Genomic DNA, 22,059 nt, shown 5'->3' with positions numbered 1-22,059 from the left:
ATTAAAGCAGAGCAGGAAATCTGGCTTTGGCTCTTGCCGTTAGGACCTCCTGTGTCATGAAGTGGCAAAGGATGTACCATTAAGTATCACCCAGAGACTAGGATAAGGCATTCTTGAATCTCAATTCCTCTGCCATCATTTTACACCAGACTTTACAGTGTTTCCCAATTAGTGATGCTTCCCAGACTTAATAATTTGATCATCAAATTTTTGCCATATCCTATCACCCTTACTTGTATTTACTTAAATTTTCTTTAAATTAGTGACATCCTAGCTTAAATATATTACTTTAAAGGGTTACTTTATATTACTACCATTAATGGGAGGACAATATCCTTATTTGTGTGTCATCCTTGCACACGGGCCATGCTAATCTTCTCTGTATCATTCCAATTTTAGTATTTGTGCCGCCAAAGTGAGCATGACAGTATCGCTATTAATGGAGGATAATCTCAAAACTAAATACAATGGCAAAACAATAACTATTAAATTCTTTTCCAAAGAATTTTCCAAAGTTCTTTTCCAAAAACAGGTATTGGAAATTAGGAAGCCTGTAGTTTACTTCTAACAATTATATAAACTATTGCATAAAGTATAGAATAGTATGAAAGCAATATAATTTTCTGTGCCATAATTTCCCCCATTTTAAATTTTTTTTTTTTTTTCCTGTCTCCCAGGCTGGAGTGCAGCCCGTGATCTCAGCTCACTGCAACCTCCGCCTCCCTGGTTCCAGGGATTCTTGTGCCTCAGCCTCCTGAGTATCTTGGGACTACAGGTGCCACTACCATGCCTGGATGATTTTTCTATTTTTACTAGAGACGGGGTTTCACCATATTGGCTAAGCTGGTCTCGAACTCCTGACCTCAAGTGACCAACCCACCTCAGTTTACTAACGTGCTGGGATTACAGGCGTGAGTCACCATGGCTGGCCCTTAAAATGGTTTTAAACTGTTTACTATGTTCATTACAGTCCATTATCTGTGAGGAAAAGAAAGATTTTCATGCCAATTGCAGGAAGTAACTGGAAAGTATAGGGCATTAGATTGTGGCATGAAGGAGCTAATAGAAGTTAGAAACTACGAATAAAGAAAATGAGTGGTATAATACAGAGCTGAGATCAGAATGCATCAAGTTTGACAAAATTTCTCCTCTTGGATATGACTAGAAAATTTGGTGAGCCCTACTTGCAGATTTTGAGTCTTAAGATGGGTGAAGAAAAGCAAAAAACATGGTAAGATCTTCAAACAAGGGGCTTAGAAACTTATAAGTTGGGGGGGAGGAAATGATCACAGTAGTAGGGAGATTAAGAATGGAAGAAAAAAGAATGATAAATGTGCCTAGTGCTAAGAATTTCAAGACCTGATTCCTAAGCTAAATTCTACTTCTGATGATCATTCTGGATTAATCCATTGACTTTGGAAACATATATGCCATCCTGAAAGATTCCTTTTACTTTTTTATGGGTTTATAAAATACTGCATGAGTCTAGGCAGGTGGCTCACACCTGTAATCCCAGCACTTTGGGAGGCTGAGGCAAGCGGATCACTTGAGGTCAGGAGTTTGAGACCAGCCTGTCCAACATGGTGAAACCCTGTCTCCACTGAAAAAACACAAAAATTAGCTAGGGGTGGTGGCAGGCGCCTGTAATCCGAGCTACTCTGGAGGCTGAGGCAGGAGAATTGTTTGAATCCAGGAGGCAGAGGTTGCAGTGGGCCGAGATCTTGCCACTGCATGCCAGCCTGGGTGACAGAGTGAGATCGTGTCTCAAAAAATAAATAAATAAGTAAATAAATCAAATAAAAAATACTGCATGGGTTACTTAGGTGGTAGCTACACTCATGGGTATTATTCGTTACTGGATGATCAAAAAAGGGCCCAGCAGTCTCTTAGGAAAATATATGAATGATGGAACCATTGTAACAGTAATTTTATTGTTCAAGAAAATTCAAATAAATCGTCCATTGCCCAAATATAGGGATTATGTGATGAGAGTCATGATCCACTGAGAATGATGATTAGAGACATCCTTTCAGTTTTTCAGCTGCCAAGAGTGAAGAGTGTAGCTTGACTTAGGGATGAGGCAAGTTGCGATTTATTTTGGAAGAAATATATGGAGCAAAAATAAACATTTATGATTAGATATTATAGTAATTCCATTAATTGGGCTGAGAATAAGGAATGTTTACCAATAATTGAAAAAAAGCCTGCAAAGGTGACTGAGTAGTAATAGAAAAAAGACAGAAAGGGTTTTTAAATAAGTTGAACAAGATCTGGGGTGTGAATAGTTGTGACAATAATAATGTGGCAAGAATAGGCATAATAAACCATCAACCTTGAACTCTTTATTACAGAAAAATGCTGCTGCAAATATATTCAGTAGTTACATACATCCATTAAGTGTGGATCTAGGGAACAGTTAAATATTTTTTACCTTAGGATTAAATAACTTCCTAAAGTGCCAAATGGGAGTTCAAAAACTTTTGTGTGGTTAACATTTTTTTTTGAATTCTATAGAAAAGGAAGAGTAAAAAACAAAATAAATTTTGGCTGGGCATAGTAGCTCACGCCTGTAATCCCAGCACTTTCGGACGCTAAAGTGGGAGGATTGCTTGAGCCCAGAATTTAGAGACCAGCCTGTACGAGATGCTGAGACCCTGTCTCTACAAAAAGAAAAAGAAAAATATTAGCGAGGTGTGGTGGTGTGTGACTATAGTCCCAGCTACTTAGGAGGCTGTGAGGCAGAAGGGTCACTGGAGCTTAGGACTTAGACGCTGCAGTGAGCTGTGATTGCAGCACTGCTCTCCAGCCTGGGTGACAGAGCAAAACCCTTTCTCTAAACAAATAAATAAATTCATTTCATTTCTTTTCTTTTCTTTTCTTTTTCTTCTCCAAAGCAACAAAAAGCTGATTTCCCCCCACCAGTTTAGGTCTCATAGCTTTAAATGTACTTGTAGGCTCACCTTATTTGGAAGGGGCAAAGAATCTCTGGGGCATGGGACTTTCAAAAGTATCTGCTTCTTCAGACGGAAAGATGGGACAAGAGTTTAGCAATTCTGGCTGATTGAGTTTAATCTTAAATTTAAAAATTTGAAAGATGGTTGCATCTTCCTGGCAGTATTCATTTGTCATGATTGGACTTTACCACTTCCACCTGGAGGCGCAGTCTCAGGCCTTGAAAGTGCATTGATGTTGAGTAGGCTCGCAGTCACACATTACTGTAGCAAATCTGACTTGGTGAGAGTCAGCTTTCTCAAAAAATATTGGGGTAAACATGGAGGCTCCTCATCTCTGAAAGTTTCCAGCCATTCAACAGTACCCACATGGTCTTAGAGGTATCTCATTCAAAGATAAAGAGTTAAACTAGACAGGAAAAACTGGGATTGAGACAGAGAAGAAGATAATTGCCATCTTGTTGGGGACATACACAATTTTGCTCTTTCCTGAGTATGTTAGAAAGTGACCTATGAATGTTTTTTTTGTCCTGAAAACTTCTGGATATCCTTAAGGATCAACCGTACTTTCATTTAAGGAGTCTTTTGAGACTTATTTATTTATGAGACAGAGTTTCACTCTTGTTGCCCAGGCTGGAGTGCAGTGGCGCCATCTCGACCTACTGCAACCTCTGCCTCCAGAGTTCAAGCAATTCTCCTGTCTCATCCTCCTGAGTATCTGGGCTTACAGGCGCGTGCCACCATGTCCAGGTAATTTTTGTATTTTTAGTAGAGACAGGGTTTTACTATATTCAGCAGGCTGGTCTTGAATTCCTGACCTCAAGTAATCCACCTGCCTCGGCCTCTCAAAGTGCTGAGATTACAGGTGTGAGCCACCACACCCAGCCGAGGCATATTTATTTTATCGAATTTAACATACATACTAAAAACTATGCAAATTGCAAGTGTATAGTTTGATGACATTTTGCAAAACAAATAGGATGTAGTTCAAGAAACAGAAGAGTATTAGATTCATAGAAACCCCATTTGTGCTCTCATACAGTTACTCCTTCACAGAAGTAACTATTCTCCTGACTTCTAGTACCATACCTTGGCTTTGTCTATGTTTAAATCTTATATAAACAGAATCATACAATGTATACTTTCTTGTTTAGTTTCTTTTACTTAGCATTTTGTTGGTGAGATTCATTCATATTGTTGCATAGTTGTAGCTCACTCATTGCTCTATAATATTACGCTGTTTGAAATATACTACAATTTATTTATTCATTCTGCTGTTGGCATTTTGATCTTTTGCTGGACAGACTTGGCCCAGAAAACTGGCTTCCGGACTTTAAAGGAAAATTTCTAAAGGTTGGCTTTGATGTGATGTTGTTGAGGAAGGATAATACCACCTAATCAAGGGACTTACATGAAGAGTACTTTGTTATCTAAGAAGGAATTCAGATTAGTATTAGAATTTGCTCCTGATGGCATGTGCCTTTAGTTTCAGCTACTCAGGAGGCTGAGGTGGGAGGATCACCTGAGCCCAGTAGGTCGAAGCTGCAGTGAGTCATGAATGTGCCACTGTATTCCAGCCTGGGTGACAGAGTGAGACCCTGTCAAAAAAAAAAAAGAATTTGCTAAGACTTCTTTGCCTAAGAGACAGTGAAGAAAATCATTCACATATTAGAATTCGGTTGAAGTCTTCCAAGCATAACCAAATATTCAACATTCCACACAAGTCTAAAGGTATTTACATATTTTTTTCCCTTTTTTAAAGATGGGGGTCTTGCTTCATTCCCCAGGCTGGAATGCAGTGGTGCGATCATCTTTCATTGCCACATGGAACTCCTGGGCTCAAGGGATCCTCCCACCTCAGCCTCCTGAGTAGTTGGGACTACAGGTATGTGCCCCCGCATCTAGCGAATTTTTTAAAAAATGTTTTTTAGAGGTAGAGTCTCACTACCTTGCCCAGGCTGGCCTCGAACTCCTTGGTTCAAGTGATCCTCCTGATTTGGCCTCCCAAAGTGCTGGGATTACACTTGTGAGCCACCATGCCTGGCCTCTATCTTTTCTTAAATGAGATTATATGTGCCCTAGAATTTTGTAAATTGTAGGACCCGTTAAACATCACCACTTCCCTGAAAAAATCAGAGATTATCACTATTTTTTTTTCCTAAAAACGATACCAAGATCTTTTCTAGAGAAGATAAAGGCCTAACAACTCCTTATAATATATTTTTGTCCTTACAGTTTGTTCCCAAGAGCCTGAGCTTTCAATATAAAAGCTTGCATGGGGGAGGGTTAGTTTCAGCACTGTGTAAAAGCTCCTTTTAATGCAGTTGTTGTGGCGTAGTGGTTGATCATGGAGGAGCATGTGAGTGTGAGTTAGGAGACCTATAACTGTAGAACCTAAATGGGTATATTACTGTGACTCTGGCAGTAATGTCCTCAACCATAATCACAATAGAAGAGCCTCTGTAGGACTTTGAGAATATTATTGAACAGAGACTGAGTTTCTGCAAGAAGCACAGGCAGTTGAATACTGATTAGTCTCTCCCTTTCTTTCCATATTTGGCACTTGTAAGCAGGATTAAACTCTTCTTTTTATTAAGCCCTTAGATTACCGAACAATCTGTAAGTGAGAAACCCTACAATTGGATTATTGGCTCCTTCCTTCCTTCCTTCCTTCCTTCCTTCCTTCCTTCCTTCCTTCCTTCCTTCCTTCCTTCCTTCCTTCCTTCCTTCCTTCCTTCCTTCCCATTAGACCACTTTTCCCACTGATTCTCCTCTTGGAAAAGGAGAAGCTGTGAAGGTGCAGTCTCTGGGGACTGAGGAGGCAACTGGCATGGTAGACAGATAAGTTACATACAGAGAATTTGAGCAAATAAACAAACATATTGAGAGGATAATGAGAGTCAAGTTTCTCACTATTGGAAAAGAAATTTATAAATATGGAAGGAGGAAGGCTGGAGAGAAGCCTGAGATGCTGGGCTGAAATGAAAGTATTGATATGTAGATGGATGTGTTTAGTATATATGCACTGAGAGATACAGAAATAGACATAGATGTATGCGTATGTGTCTATGTGTACACACATACACATCTATCTCCTAGCTCTGTTGTCTGAGACAGTATAGAAACAATGGCAACTCTGGAGAAATAATCCTACAAAGTGCCTAGATCTTGATTTCTAAATATCCGTACCTGCTGAAAGGAACCAGTACTTGTTGGAAATGATTGGTTCCAGGATTGAGGCAGAGAAAGTATGAGACGATTTTTTTTTTTTTTTTTTTTTTTTTAGACAGGGTCTCGCTCTGTCACCCAGGCTGGAGTGCAGTGGCGCGACCTCGGCTCACTGCAACCTCTGCCTCCCAGGTTCACGCCATTCTCCTGCCTCAGCCTCCCGAGTAGCTGGTACTACAGGCGCCCGTCACCACGCCCAGCTAATTTTTTGTATTTTTAGTACAGATGGGGTTTCACTGTGTTAGCCAGGATGGTCTTGATCTCTTGATCTTGTGATCCGCCCGTCTTGGCCTCCCAAAGTGCTGGCATTACAGGTGTGACTCACTGCACCCGGCCACGAGATGATTTTGGACTACTTTTGCTCATGAGAGTAAGGAAATGCTTAAAGAATGATGAAGACTTGTCCAAGGACAGACAAGCCAGCTTGACGGGATCCAACCTGTCAAATCTAGACCAATGTGAGCACCAAAGTAATGATAGTCACAGATTACAACTCCTTGAATAAAGTAGGAATCCAGAAGCCCATACATATATAAATAAATAAGTAAACAGAAAGAAGGGAAAGTTCTTCCTACCAGTAGAATGTCAAACTTGTTATAAATTTGAAATCATTTCAAAAAATTTCATCTATGCAATATAAGCAGTTAGTGTTCATAACACAAATGTAGATCCAAAATTGTATAGTTTGGAAAAGACAACCTTGTGAATGTCGGCATGATTCCAAGAAACAATTCACAACACATGAGCTGGGTGTGGTGGCTCACGTCTGTAATCCCAGCACTTTGGGAGGCTGAGGCAGGAGGATCACTTGAGCTTAGGAGTTTGAGACCAGCCTGGGCAACATCGTGAGATCTTGTCTCTACAAAAACAAAAACAAAAACGAAAACAAAAAACAAAAAAACAAATTAGTGGAGTGTGGTGGTGCACATCTGTAGTCCCAACTACTCAGGAGGCTAAGATGTCAGGATTGCTTGAGCCCAGAAGGCTGCAGTGAGCTATGATCACAGCACTGCAGTCCAGCCTGGCAAACAGAGTGAAACCCTGTCTCAAACAACAACAACAACAACAACAACAACAACAAAAACAAACAAACAAACAAAAAATCCACACACTTTTTCAACAAAATACGAGTCTTTCTGCCCTTTGGACATAGCGTTCTCAGCAGAGATTCCTTCTATGCCGCCATCCGCTAGCATTAGTACCCAGCTTCAGCAAGCATCATTCATAGAGAAATTGAGGGCAACATTATTATTCCCTTTCAATACATGGGAAGAGAAGGTAAATAAACACTGGGATACTTATTCATTAGAAAATAAGTTGTTGGAGTTTGGGCCTGGCATGGTGGCTCAGGCCTGTAATCCCAGTACTTTGGGAGGCCAATGTGGGTGGATCACTTGAGGTCAGGAGTTCGAGACCAGCCTGGCCAACATGGTGAAACCCCATCTGTACCAAACAAACAACAAGAACAAAAGAAAAGAAAAGAAAAGAAAATCAGCTGGGCATGGTGGCACATGCCTGTAGTCCCAGCTACTCAGGAAGCCAAGGTGGGAGAATCGCTTGAACCTGGGAGGTGGAAGTTGCAGTGAGCTGAGAAGATAACACTGCACACCAGCCTGGGCAATAGAGTGAGGCTCTGTCTCAAAAAACAAACAAACAAAAAGAGGTTATTGGACTTTGAACTTAAAAAGCAGGAGAGAGAGGAGAGAGAGGGAGAGAGAGAGGAAAAAAGAAACTTATTTCTTGTGTGTACCCTGACGGCAAATACACAGGTCATATTGGTTACAAGTATAGGTTTGAGCCACTTAGAGCAACATGATAGTCAGAAAACTCCTCTCCTCATCAGCTGAGGCTCAGTTTTGTGCTATGAATAGGTGGAAAGGGGCAAGAGAAGAGCTGAGTCTTACAGTACTCATGGCCAGCATAAGCTGTGGCTTTACCTGGCAGATACACACCACACGCATGTATTAATAAATGCTTTCAAGCTCTAGTCCCTGTTTACTACCCCAGCCTTATTTCTTGGCACTCCCTCCACTCTAGGTTCTAGCCATACTGAATTACTTGCAGTGCTAGAATGGTATATATCCCTTTCACCTCCTGTCAGGGTATGACATCCTGTCAAACTCTTCTCAGTATCTGAAATTCTCTACCTGAACCCTAGCTGGGTGGCAGGGACTTCCTGAATGAAGACCCCCTGCATGCCTGAGTGTGTTTTTGAGTAATACCTGCTCTGGATTTCTTATTGCCAGGTGCCAGTGTACACTGGTCAAACCTGTGATTTGTTGACTGAGACCATGTAATCACAAAACCTGCTTGTCAGACTATGAACTTCCATGGAACCCTGAACCTCTTAGTAGCACTTATTGCACTTGTAATTTTTTTTTTTTTTTTTTTTTTTTTTGAGACGGAGTCTTGCTCTGTCGCCCAGGCTGGAGTGCAATGGCACGATCTCCACTCACTGCAACCTCTGCCTCCCAGGTTCAAGCGATTCTCCTGCCTCAGCCTCCTAAGTAACTGGGATTACAGGCACCCACCACCACGCCCGGCTAATTTTATTTTTAGTAGAGACAGGATTTCACCATGTTGGCCAGGCTAGCTGCAAACTCCTGACCTCAGGTGGTCCTCCCACCTTGGCCTCCCAAAGTTCTGGGATTACAGGTGTGAGTCACCGTGCCCCGCCAGTACTTGTATGTATTGAATGTTTGTCTTCGCCTTTGAGCTTCTGAAGGCAATGACTGTCTGTCTTGTTTACTAGTCTAGTTTTAGTCACAGCACAATACCTGGAACATGACAAGTATTCAGTACATGTTTTGATGGAATTTCCTTGCACCTAGAGTTGGGTCTGGTTTTCCATTGTATGTCCCCACAGTTGGATGGTTTAGCTCCAGATCTCAACCTCTTCTACCATGCCCTGTCACCTGGAGAAACTGAGACTTGCTTGGCTGTGTTCTGTGGTTGGATAGCTATAAAGATGGCAATGGCGGTCAGATTTTGATGACCTGCACCATTGTTTATAATTTTAAAATCATAGACTCCTGACCAAGTGATCCTGGGATTCTCATTAAGGTTGGAAAGGATGTTTGGCAAGAGACTCAACTTGATCAAGAGGATTTTTAAATGAATATTAAGGAAGAGAGAGAAAAATAAATAATTAGTAATATCTAATTAGTATCCAGTGCCAGGTACTGTTCTAAGTGCTTTGTATGCATTAACCCATTTAGTCCTTGCAGTAACCACATGAGTTAGAAATCATTATTACTATGACTATTTAAAGATAAAAAACAGAGCCATTTGTCCAAGGTCACCCAGCTAGTCAGATGCTGAACTGGGATTCAAATTGGGGTGGCTTGGCCTCAGAGTCTGTGCCTGCAACATCTGTGCTCTTCTGTCTTTCTTTTTTTTTGAGACGGAGTCTCGCTCTGTCACCCAGGCTAGAGTGCAGTGGCCGGATCTCAGCTCACTGCAAGCTCCGCCTCCCGGGTTTATGCCATTCTCCTGCCTCAGCCTCCTGAGCAGCTGGGACTACAGGCGCCCGCCACCTCGCCCGGCTAGGTTTTTTTTGTATTTTTTAGTAGAGACGGGGTTTCACCGTGTTAGCCAGGATGGTCTCGATCTCTTGACCTCGTGATCCGCCCGTCTCGGCCTCCCAAGGTGCTGGGATTACAGGCTTGAGCCACCGCGCCCGGCCTCTTCTGTCTTTCAAAACTCCAAAGCTTGCTGGGCCCTGTGGCTCACGCCTGTAATCCAAGCACTTTGGGAGGCCAAGGCTGGCAGATCATGAGGTCAGGAGTTCGATACCATCCGGGCCTATATGGTGAAACCTCGTCTCTACTAAAAATACAAAAATTAGCCGGGCGTGGTGGCACGCACCTATAATCACAGCTACTCATGAGCCCGAGGCAGGAAGATCGCTTGAACTTGGGAGACAGAGGTTGCCGTGAGCTGAGATTGAGCCACTGCACTCCAGCTTGGGCAAGAGAGTGAGATTCCATCTCAAAAGAAAACAAACAAACAAACAAACACCTCTAAAACTTAATGCTCTGGAAAAGGTATTGTGTGAAAGGGACAGAAAAATGAATACTTCTCAGTTTAAAATAACAACAACAACAACAAAACTAAATCTGGTCAGATGAAGATTGACCTCAGATGTAAAAATACCGAAATATAGCATAGGGACAAAAATCAAGTGAATGTTAAATTTTAATATGCTCATATACCCTGCAGACCAAATTATATCCAACTTTTAGGTTCCCTTCCCGTCCATGTCCATGTGGATACCTATAAACATGACAGATACAGTTTTTTGAAACTAAAATTTTAAAAAATGTTTCTTAGAGACAGGGTCTTACTATGTTACCCAGGCTGCATTTGAACTCCTGGCCTCAAGCGACCTTCCCACCTCAGCCTCTCAAGTAGCTGTAGAAGTGCACTGTAGAAGTACACCACTGTGTCCAGCTGACAGATGTAATTTTCAATTTTGTCTTTTTAATGTAACTTCATCGTAACCATTTTACTATATTACTATATAGTTATCAAGGCTGTGACACCATATTGTCTTCATTTACATTTTTGTTAACTCACTGAAGATTTTTTCCGTGTTCGTTTACAAATTGTGTATCTGTGTTAGTCTGATCTCACACTGCTATAAAGAACTACTTGAGACTGGGTAATTTATAAAGAAAAGAGGTTTAATTGACTCACAGTTCTGCAGACTTAACAGGAAGCATGTCTGGGAGGCCTTAGGAAACTTAAGATCATGGTAGAAGGCAAAGGGGAAGCAAGCACCATTTTCGCATGGTGGCAGGAGAGAGAGAGAGTGCGAAGGGGGAAGTGCCACACACTTTTAAACCATTAGGTCTCATGAGAACTCCCTATCATGAGAACAGCAAGGGAGATATCCGCCCTCACGATCCAATCACCTCCCACCAAGCCCCTCCCCTGACACGTGGGAATTGCAATTCCACATGAGATTTGGGTGGGGACATAGAGCCAAACCATATCAGTATCCATATATAAATTGTCTATTCATACTTGGCCATTTGTGTATTAAAATCTTAACTATATTTTACAAATTTATTTGATTCCTTTTTACAATATAGGCATTATATGCTACTTCTCTGGTGATAAAATAAAATTCTATTTTCTGTGGCTTTATACCATTTAAAAACATGTTATGTATATAGCCTATTCATTTTTGTGTAAAGTATGATCATAGGCCAAATTTAGATTTTCAGACTATACAATTATTATTTCTTCAACAATGTTATTGAATCACTTTTCTCATCCATACCCCCCTCCTCTGTTTTTAGCTCTAGAACACATATAATTGGTAAGATGAGATTAACAACCAGAATGTGGTAATTAAAAGAGATACTTTATAACAACATACTATCAAATCTGAATTAGATATTAGATATTAGAAGGGAGAATGGCAATGTATAATCCACTTTTTCTACACTCATACATTGAGTACTTACTATGTTACCCCCACTGCACTTGAACTCTTGAGCTCAAATGATTCTCCCACCTCAGCCTCTCAAGTAGCTAGGGCTATAGGTGTGCCCTGTACCTGGCTGACACGTATATTTTAGGTGCTTGGGACATACCAATGAACAATGAGAAAATCCTTGTCCTATAAAATTTATAACATTTTTGTGTATTTGAGGAAGGTTAAATAAATAAATTAAATTAAATAAAACTTATTAAATGATGATCAGTGAGAAAAAAAGATAAAACAGGACAGAGGGTTAAGAAGATTCCAATTGGCTGTGGAGACTAATATTTTAAGTGAGTTGTTCTGGAAAGGGTTCACTGTGAAGGAGGCCAGTGCGATGGTTTGAGGCGCACCCCCACCAAGTTCATGTATTGGGAACTTAATCCCCATTGCAACAGTGTTGGGGGGTTGAAAAAGAGATGATTAGGTCATGAGTGCTATTCCTTCATGAATAGATTAATGTCATCATTGCATGAATAGGTTAATTATCCTGAGTGTGGATTTGTTGTAAAAGTGAGGCCAGCCCTCTCTTGCTCCTCTCTTACACTCTCTTGCCGTTACACCTTCTGTCATAGAATGACACAGCACAAAGGCCCTTGCCAGATGCCAGTACCATACTCTTGGGCTTCCCATCCTCTAGAACCATGAGCCAAATAAATTTCTGTTAATTATAGACTAGTCAGTCTCTGGTATTCTGTTATAGCAGCACAAAATGGACTAAGTCAAAAAAAATTGGCATTGAGAAGTGGAGCTTTTGTTATAACAAATACCTGAAAATGTAGAAGCAAATTTGGAAGTAGGTGATGGGGGTAGAGGCTGAAAGAAATGGAGTTGGTAGAAAAAGCCTAGTTTGTTGTGAACGAAAAATGAAGGACAATTCTGGTGAGGGATCAGAAGAAGAGGAGAGCTGTAGAGAAAGTCTGAATCTTCTTAGAGATTACTTAAGTGGTCATCATCAGAATGTTGACAGAAATATGGACAGGGAAGACCATTCTGATGAGGTCTTAGAGGGACATTAGAAACAAGATATTGGAAACTAGAGTAAAGACCGCCCTTGTTATATGATTGGTAAGACCTTGGGAGAATTGTGTCCATGTCCTAGGTCTTTGTGGAAAGTAAAATTGAAGAGCAACACGCTAGGATATCTGGCAGAAGAAATATCTAAGCAGTAAAGCATTAAAGGTGTGGCAAGCCTCCTGTAATAGTCTGTTTTCATGCTGCTGATAAAGACATACTGAGACTCGGTGATTTATAAGGAAAAAGAAGTTTAATGGACTCATAGTTCCCCATGGCTGGGGAGGCCTTCACAATCATGGCAGAAGGCAAAAGGCAATTTTTTTTTTTTTCTTTGAGACCGGGTCTCCCTCTGTTGCCCAGGCTGAAATGCAGTGGCGTGATCTTGGCTCACTGCAACATCTGCCTCCTGGGTTCAAGCAATTCTCCTGCCTTAGCCTCCCGAGTAGCTGGGATTACAGGCGTGTACCACCATGCCTGGCTAATTTTTGTATTTTTAGTAGAGATGGGGTTTTACCACGTTGGCCATGCTGGTCACGAACTCCTGACCTCAGGTGATCCGCCCACCTCGGCCTCCCAAAGTGCTAGTTTTACAGGCATAAGCCACCACACCTGGCCAAAAGGCACTTCTTACACCACAGCAGGCAAGACAGAATGAGAGCCAAGCAAAAGGAGTTTCCCCTTATAAAACTGTTAGATCTCATGAGACCTTCTCGATACCATGAGAACAGTATGGGAGAAACTGCCCCATGATTCAATTACCTCCCACCAAGACCTTCCAACAACATGTGGGAAATACGGGAGTTACAAATCAAGATGAGATCTGGGGGGAGACACAGCCGAACCGTATCACCTCCTTTTGGTCAACTTGCAGTAAAATGAGAGAGGTGAAAAATTATTTTAAGATGGAATTTACAATTTAAAAGGGAACAAAATGAGAAGATTTGGAAAACCCTCAGCCTGGCCATGTCAAAAATAAAAAAGTGTATTAGGGAGAGAATACTAAGGGTGTGGCCAAGTGAATAATATGTCTAGAAGGGAACTAGGTGCTATTTACGAAGACAGTGAGAGAATGACCTCACAGGCGGTTCAGAGATCTTTGAGGCAAGCTAAAACTTTGAGGACAAGCTTTCAAGAGAGGCACTTAGCATTCACTGCCCAGAGCTGCCTCAGAACTCTGCTTCCTGTATCTCAGCATAATGCTTCTTGGCCATGCCAGCCATAGCTTTAGTAGGCCCAGGTGTGGTTTGTGCTGCTGCTTTGGAAGGTGCAAGTAGTAAGCTTTGGCAGTGTCCACACGGTGCTGACTCTGTAAATACGTAGAGTACATGAGCTGTGGGGCCATGACAGCCTTCATCGAGATTTCATGGTTTTTTTTTTTTTCTTTTCTTTTTTTTTTGACATGAATTTCTCTCTGTCGCCCAGGTTGGAATGCAGTGGCGTGATCTTGGCTCACTGCAACCGCCACCTCCCGGGTTCAACAATTCTCCTGCCTCAGCCTCCCAAGTAGCTGGGATTACAGGCACGTGCCATCACGTCCAGCTAATTTTTGTATTTTTAGTAGAGATGCAGTTTCACCATGTCGGCCAGGCTGGTCTCGAATTCCTGACCTCAAGGGATCCGCCTGCCTTGGCCTCCCAAAGTGCTGGGATTATAGGCATGAGTCACCACGTCCGGCCCTCCATCTAGATTTCAAAGGACGTTGCAGACAACCCAGGGGCCCAGGCAGAGACTTATCTTAGGAGAAGAGCCACTGCAGAGTGCCCTGGGACTAGGGTAATGCCTAAAGGAGCAGTGGGAGTTGGGTAGCCTCCAAGACCCCAGAACTGTAGGGCACCGGTGTGCAGCTCCAGCCTGGGAAAGCTGCAGGAATGAGATTCCAACCCCTGGGAACTGCTGAGTGGACTAAGCCCAACAAAGCCATAGAGGTGGGGCTGCCTGAGGCCCTGGACACCTAACCCCCACTCCAATGTGCCCAGGATGTGGGACATGGAGTCAAAAAAGGTTATTCTTCATCTTTAAGACTCAATGTTGTTTTCCTCATTGGGTTTGGACTTGATCCGGACCAGTTACCTGTTTCTTCTTGCCTATTTCTCCCTTTTGAAATGGGAATGTTTATCCTATGCCTGTCTCACCATTGTACTTTGGAAGCATGTATCTTACTAATTTCATAGGCTCACAAGTGGAGAGGAATTTGCCTCTGGATAATTCATGCCTCGAGTCTCATCCATATCTGATTCAGATGAGATTCTGAACTTTGGATTTTTGAGTTGGTGCTGTAATGAGTTAAGACTTTTGGGGCTATTAGGACAAAATGAATGTGCTTTGCATTGTGAGAAGGACATGAATTTTGGGGGCCAGAGGCAAAATGCCATGGTTTGAATGTGTTGTTCAAAGTTGATGTGTTGGAAACTTAATCTCCAAAGCAGCAATGTTGGGAAGCAGGGCCTAATAAGAGGTAATTAGGTCATGAGGGCTCTGTCCTCATGAATGGATTAATGTAGTTATTGGGAGAGTGGCTTTGTTATAAAGGCTAATTTGGCCCCCTTTTGCCCTCTCTACAAAGCTTTTCCAACTTTTCCATATGGTAGTTGTTGACTATCTGTCTTGGGTTTGTATTTAGCCCTGGATGGAGTTTACCACCCACTTTAAACTGCATTCCCATGGAACCCAACTCCAGGAAGATCCGGGCTGGGTCCCCCAGGCCTGCTACCGCTCTCACACTGTTCACATTCTCCATCAGCACTTGGGCCTGAGCTGCACTAGGGAGTGAGTCTTCCATATGTCACATTTTCCACTCCTGACCACTGGGCAAGGATTCAGCACTAGGTTTTTCCCAATTCACTCGCCACTATTAGAGGGAATTTTTGTTGGTTTCTTTCCCCCTGATGACGAATATGTTTAAGTCCAGCAGGCTGCTATGCCTAATCTGAGGTTGTGAAACATACACCCTAATACAGACAGAAAGCAAAGACAAGTGGCTGTCTAATGGAAGAATGTCCCAGGCAGCGGTAACAGCATGTGCAAAGGCCCTGGGGCAGGAGCATGCTCGTCACAGCAAGGAATAACAAGGACGCCAGAGTGGCTGGAGTAGCGTAAGAAAGGAAATGAGATCAGATAAATAAAATGTGTGCTGATTGTGTAGGTTTATAGGGCCTAAAAACATTTAATGAAGGATCTATAAATTGGAGCTAGAAACACAAAGAACATTTGGATTAACACAAAAGGAGAGAGAAGGTAGGTGGCACTTCCATGAACTCGAATACAGGCTACGGGGACAAACGCAGGATATAGGTGTCACATTCTTAAGTGGATTCCAGATCTAGCATAGATGTATTATGTTGTAGTGAGAAGTATATGGGCTTTGTAACTATCTAAACAGGCTGAAATTCAAGCAGAGTGATCTTAGGAAACCTGCTAAAATTTTCCAAGACTCACCTGCAACATCTGTAAAATAGATATGTAAAATGTACATAACCATCGTATGTTAAATGAGTATAATATCTATTGTAGAGTTAGAATATGAGAAGCTATTCTAGGCTACCTACTTTACTCCACCATCTGTAATCAAATCCACATTGGTTAGCCTTTCTTTTCTTTGTTCTTAAGGATGAGACACTGTTACAGTTTCTTCTCAAAGAACATTTAAACAATCTATTAACAGAAACACTTGAGATAATCTGCACTTGCTTCAGCCGTAGATGAAAGCCATCATCACCTTTCTCTTAGTTTGCATATAGGTTTTAAAAAATATTCATTTCATAATACGTATGTCCCTAAACCTCACAAGCCTGTGGTTACAAAATAAAGTCTCATCTAAAAAATATTTAAACTGTAACAACTTTGAGCCCCCACACTAGTTTAGCAAAGTCCAGTCTTTCTCTCATCTCTCATGGGCAGTGTTGATTTTTAATGTTCTTCTTTATAAAAAATATCTTTTTCTATTTTTATCTGTGTTACCTGTTCTCACTTTTCTTCTTATACTACGAGACCAGCCCATGTTCACAGTCTGGTGTACAGCTTAAGGTACTTTTTTATACGTTTATATTTATTTATAAACATATTCATACATATACACACCTTATCACTTGTCTTACATATGTGGAATTATACACACTTCTGTGAATGTTACTTTTGTCATTCAATAATACTGTCTGGGAATCTGTCAGCACTGACTCATTTCACCCATTCTGCCCTTGATAAGCAAACAAAAACAAACAAAACAAAACAAAATACTTGTTCCATGTTGCCAAAGAACAATCCACAGAACAATTGGGGGAAATATAACTAAAGAGCTCCTTCACGTAATTTTTCCAAAACAAAGGAAATGTGTTCCAAGGGATAATTGAGGTCACTACTGCTTGTGGCAGAAAATGTCTAGCAACTTTTAAATAAAACTTTTTCAGATTCAGAACAAAAGAAAACAAAACAAAAATAAAAATAGAGCCCTACTTTCACCCTGTAGCAGCCTGATGTGTTAACTGGCTTTGGAAAAGAGCCCAAGTGATAGTCTTGATATGGAATACTGGGAGTGCTGGGATCCACCCAGAACTTTTTCAATGCTTGTAAGTGGGCAATGCCTGCTATCTGATGCCAAAATTTCACCAGAGGAAAAATGATGCCCCACCATGAATAGACCGAAATCAGCAGGATAAAAATGACAATAATTTCAATGTAAATGTAAATGTAAATGTTGGGTTGTGCACTTACGTTAGTAGTCAATTTTACACATTTCACTAGCATAGAAAAGGGAGAACTGGTGGTAGAAGTTGATGGGAAGGATGGCCAGGCAGTATTAGTAAATTTCAAGTTTAACGTGAGCAAATAGTGTTAAGCAGTTATTAAGTAAGTAGTGCAATCTAGGACTCTATTAATAGAAGTGTACTACTGCTCAGATCCCAGTGAGTAATGGACGCTTTATACTTTCGTGGTCAGCCCTTATTTGGAGTTTAGAGGTAGGTGCCTCATTTTGAGAGGTATGCTGAAAAACCTCCTCCAGGGAGGATAATTATAGGGGATTGGGTTGTAATTTCACTTGTAAGATTCTAGTTTTTTTTTTTTAAGAGAAAAAATGTCTGAAGTAAATTTTTAAAAATGCTAACATTTATTCATTGTAAGGGGTAGGTACATGAGAGTTGGGGAAAAAAATATATACTTTATAATAGTAGCCGTAAATACTTTCCCAACTTAATCACCACTGACAATTTCTCACTAATTTTGTCATTAGCCTCTTGTTATGGGCATGCTCATTACCTCTGTTAGTGACTAGGTTCTCTTTGACTATGTTACATATGCTGTTCTCTATATTATGAATCCAATTAATATTTATTTTTGCTTTTTATTTACATTTTATTTTATTTTGAGACAGGGTCTCATTCTGTTGCTTAGGCTGGAGTGCAGTGGTGTGATCTCAGCTCACTGCAACCTCCACCTCCCAGGTTTAAGTGATTTTCTGGCCTTAGCTTCCCGAGTAGCTGGGATTACAGGCACCTGCCACCACGCCTGGCTAATTTTTGTATTTTTAGTAAGGAAGAGTTTTCACCATGTTGGCCAGGCTGGTCTCAAAGTCCTGACCTCAAGTGATCTGCCTGCCTAGGCCTCCCAAAGCGCTAGGATTACAGGAATGAGCCACCATACCCGGCCTATTTTTATTTTTTAGAATGTAAAAGAATCCAGTAAGTATAGATAGAGCATTTTCCAAATCCCAGATGCATTAGTTGGGGCAAAGGGTAAGTCATGGGAAGAGATCCAGTAATGCAGCCTAAAGAGCAAAGAAGTTTATTTCCCTTCTACATAATAGTCCAAGGTGTGCAGTTCAGGTGAATGGGACAGTTTTGCTCTAGGCAGTCACAGAGTGACTCAGGCTCCTCCGGTGTTTGGCTCCACCATCTCTATGGCCTTGCTGTTGTCTGCGTGGAGGCTGAGTCAGTCCTGTCTGGGTTCTAGTCAGCTGGGAAGAGAGAAAAGGGCAAGGAGAAAACATTACCACTTCTAAGACAGAAACTCAGAAGTGTTCATCATCACTTATGTTCACATCCCATTGGTAAGAACGTAGTCACCAGTAAGTAGGTCATCTAACAGGAAGGGAGGTCTGAAAATGCAGTTAAACCGCATGCTCAGGAGGAAGGGGAGAATAAATGTTTGGTGAACCTCTGCCAGACTAGTCTCCACCTTACTAGATGATGTGCTACGTGCATGAGAATTTTCCCTTCTCTTCCTCTCTATCCAGGACGCTTGTTCTCTTTAAAATCCACTTCATATATTCTAGGATACGTTTTCTAAATAGACAGTCCTGCTCTGCATTTAAAAATTATGTCTATAATATAAACTTCATTTTATTCAACAGCTTTAAATCAGTCAATTCATATTGATTAATACCTACTGTGTGTCAGTTATTACACTGACAGCAAGAATTAGGTGGTAAGCAAAATAGATACAGTTCCTGCCCCTCATAGAACTTAAGAGACCAGTGGAGGAAACAGATATTATACATCTACTTAAGTTATTAAATGTACAGTGAATGGTTTTAAATGTAATATAAATTAAATGTATAAGTTAATTAAAAGTAGAAGTAGAAGTCATGATGAGTGCTATGAAGGTCTAGAACACCATACCTTGAAAAAATATAAAGAAAGGTTTTGTTTTAGACTGGACATTTGAGGAAGGCATAGTGAACATGAATCAACTTACGTTTAAAATTTAGAATTACATCTCATTTGGATCTCTTTTTCTCAGCTAAGTCCAAAAGAGTGCAACCAGGACGAAAAGAGTTCTAGAGAGGTGACATGGGAGGACTGTTCAAAAGATCCCTTGTCTTGAGAAAACGTAAGTACTGGCAGAGTGGGAAATGGGATCAGGGAGGCAGGGTAGCACATGTTACAGCAGTTTCCAGATACTGAGCTGGAAGAGAGACAGAAGAGAGACATTTGCTTTACTCCCAAGGATAAAACTAGGAACAATTAGAGGGAGCTGAAGAGATGAAGATTTTAGATCAATACAAAAAACAAAAAAACACAGCAAACTATAACGTTCCATCAAATAGACTATCTAAAAGACGATCTCATTAGATGGTGTCTGTCACCAGAGGTGGAATGACACTCTGTCAGGCACACTGGGGAAGAAATTCCTAAACAGGATTAGAAGTTTACTAACATCGGCTGGGCGTGGTAGCTCAGGCCTGTAATCCCAGCACTTTGGGAGGCTGAGACGGGCGGATCACGAGCAAAGGAGATCGAGACCATCCTGGCTAACACGGTGAAACCCCGTCTCTACTAAAAATATAAAAAATTAGCCGAGCGTGGTGGTGCGTGCCTGTAGTCCCAGCTACTTGGGAGGCCGAGGCAGGAGAATGGTGTGAACACAGGAGGCGGAGCTTGCAGTGAGCTGAGATCACCCGACTGCACTCCAGCCTGGGGGACAGAGTGAGACAATGTCTCAAAGAAAAAAAAAAAAAGTTTATTAACATAATTGCTCAAATCCTTTCTAAGATTTTTCGGGATTTTCCTTCTTTCATGCACAGTATATCAATTAGTATGGTAAAAACATTGTAACTTTAGCTGTGCGGTCAGAAAACATTGAACATAAAAATCTCGAAAAATTATCATTATTTTAAAAATTGATATATTTTGCTAATGATTTAGAAATAACTGTACAATAGTTTGGAGATACTAAGTGACTGGGGAATGGTATATAAGAAGCACATTTAGTGCTTTTTAGGTGCTAGATCCTAATCTACTCTGTATGCTTTGAAACAGACCTACAGGACAGAATGAGAAGTACGTATAATATGTTCTCAGGCTGACATTTCTGCTAATGGTGTTTATCTTTATGGTTCCTTTTAGTAACATGGATGGTAAATGCAATTGGCAGAAATGTATAATCATGGCCAGAGGATATTATTAAATAAGAAAAATACAGATGTTTCTCATCTTAATGAGGTTATGCCCCAATAAACCCATTGTAAGTTGAAAATATCGTAAGTCAAAATTGCATTGAATACACTAACCTATCAAACATCATAGCTTAGCTAGTCAACCAGAAACATGCTCAGAACACTTCATTTAGCCTCTAGTTGGGAAAATTCACTTAACACAAAGCTTATTTTATAATACAATGTTGAATACCTCATGTAATTAATAAATACTGTCACTGTGTTAGTCAGGATGGTCTTGATCTCCTGACCTCATGATCCACCTGCCTTGGCTTCCCAAAGTGTTGGAATTACAGGCGTGAGCCACCGAGTCTGGTCTTTTTATTTTTTTTAGAGACAGGGTCTTGCTCTGTCACCCAGGCTGGAATGCAATGGCATGATCATGGCTCACTGTATCCTGGAACTCCTGCGCTCAAGTGATCCTCTTGCTTCAGCCTCCCAAGTAGCTGGGACTATAGGTGTGGGCCACCCTGCCTGGCTACTTTTTAATTTTTTTTTTTTTTTTGTAGAGACAGGGCCTTGCTATGTTGCCCTGGCTAGTCTTGAACTCCTGGCCTCAAGCAATGCTCTCCCATCGGCCTCCCAAAGTGCTGGGATTACAGATGTTAGCCACTGCACCTGGTCAGGACACTGTTTTCTGTCAGGTGCCTTGATAATTACTTCCAGCTCCAAAATCTTATGCTAATTAAGTTAAGAAACTCTCAAAGTTTTTTCCCAAAGTTTTCTCCATCAATGCTAGATTCACTTTGTTTTTAATTTTCTTCTCATGATTCAGTACACTTAGAAAGAAAAGTGAAAATAATGTAGAAGGGGTAAGAAGACTATTTCTTTCCTTAATTTGCCAAACTTTCATTATAATACACCTCTTATTTTCCAGTACTAGATAATCAGTTATTGCCCTCTGCTGCTTATCAACTGTGAACACTTAAGCAACATATTTGTCCTTTTTATACCTAAACCTTTTGATTTTCAAAATCAAGATTAGAATATCTACTTTCAGGTTTATTACAAGAATTTACTACGATAATCTATGTCAAAGGACTTCACACAGTGATAAGCCTATGTTGGGACTAAATGCCCACTTACTTTGTTTTTTTCTTCCAACTACGTACTTAAAAATATTCTATTCAACATATTTTTATTTTTCAGGTTTAGTCAATGCTTCTGCAGATGCTTTTCAGAAAGTCTGGTTGCTGGTGAACTTACTTTTTTCATCACCTTAAATATTTTTAAAAATTATGCTAAAATATGCAAACATGAAATTTACTATCTTAACTATTTGTAAGTGGACAGTTCAATATTATTAAGTATATTCACATTGTTGTGCAACCAATTTCCAGAACTTTTTCATCTTGCAAAATCGAAGCTCTATACCCATTAAATAAGTCCCCATTCCTCCCTACCCTCAGCTTCTGACAAACACCATTTTGCTTTCTCTTTCTATG

At 40.8% G+C, this 22,059-nt stretch overlaps 1 non-coding gene across 1 annotated transcript; it reads right to left on the bottom strand.

The window, feature by feature from the left end:
- Positions 1–315: 315 nt before the first annotated feature.
- Positions 316–423, bottom strand: LOC112632216. The gene has a single exon (XR_003121288.1). It is a non-coding gene; the product is annotated as a U6 spliceosomal RNA (small nuclear RNA).
- Between the last annotated feature and the right edge of the window lie 21,636 nt (positions 424–22,059).

This window comes from Theropithecus gelada, chromosome 9, assembly GCF_003255815.1.
Source record: "Theropithecus gelada isolate Dixy chromosome 9, Tgel_1.0, whole genome shotgun sequence".
In the NCBI taxonomy this organism is placed as follows: domain Eukaryota; kingdom Metazoa; phylum Chordata; class Mammalia; order Primates; family Cercopithecidae; genus Theropithecus; species Theropithecus gelada.
The sequence above is the reverse complement of the archived record's forward strand: the minus strand, read 5'-3'. Positions and strand labels throughout refer to the sequence as shown.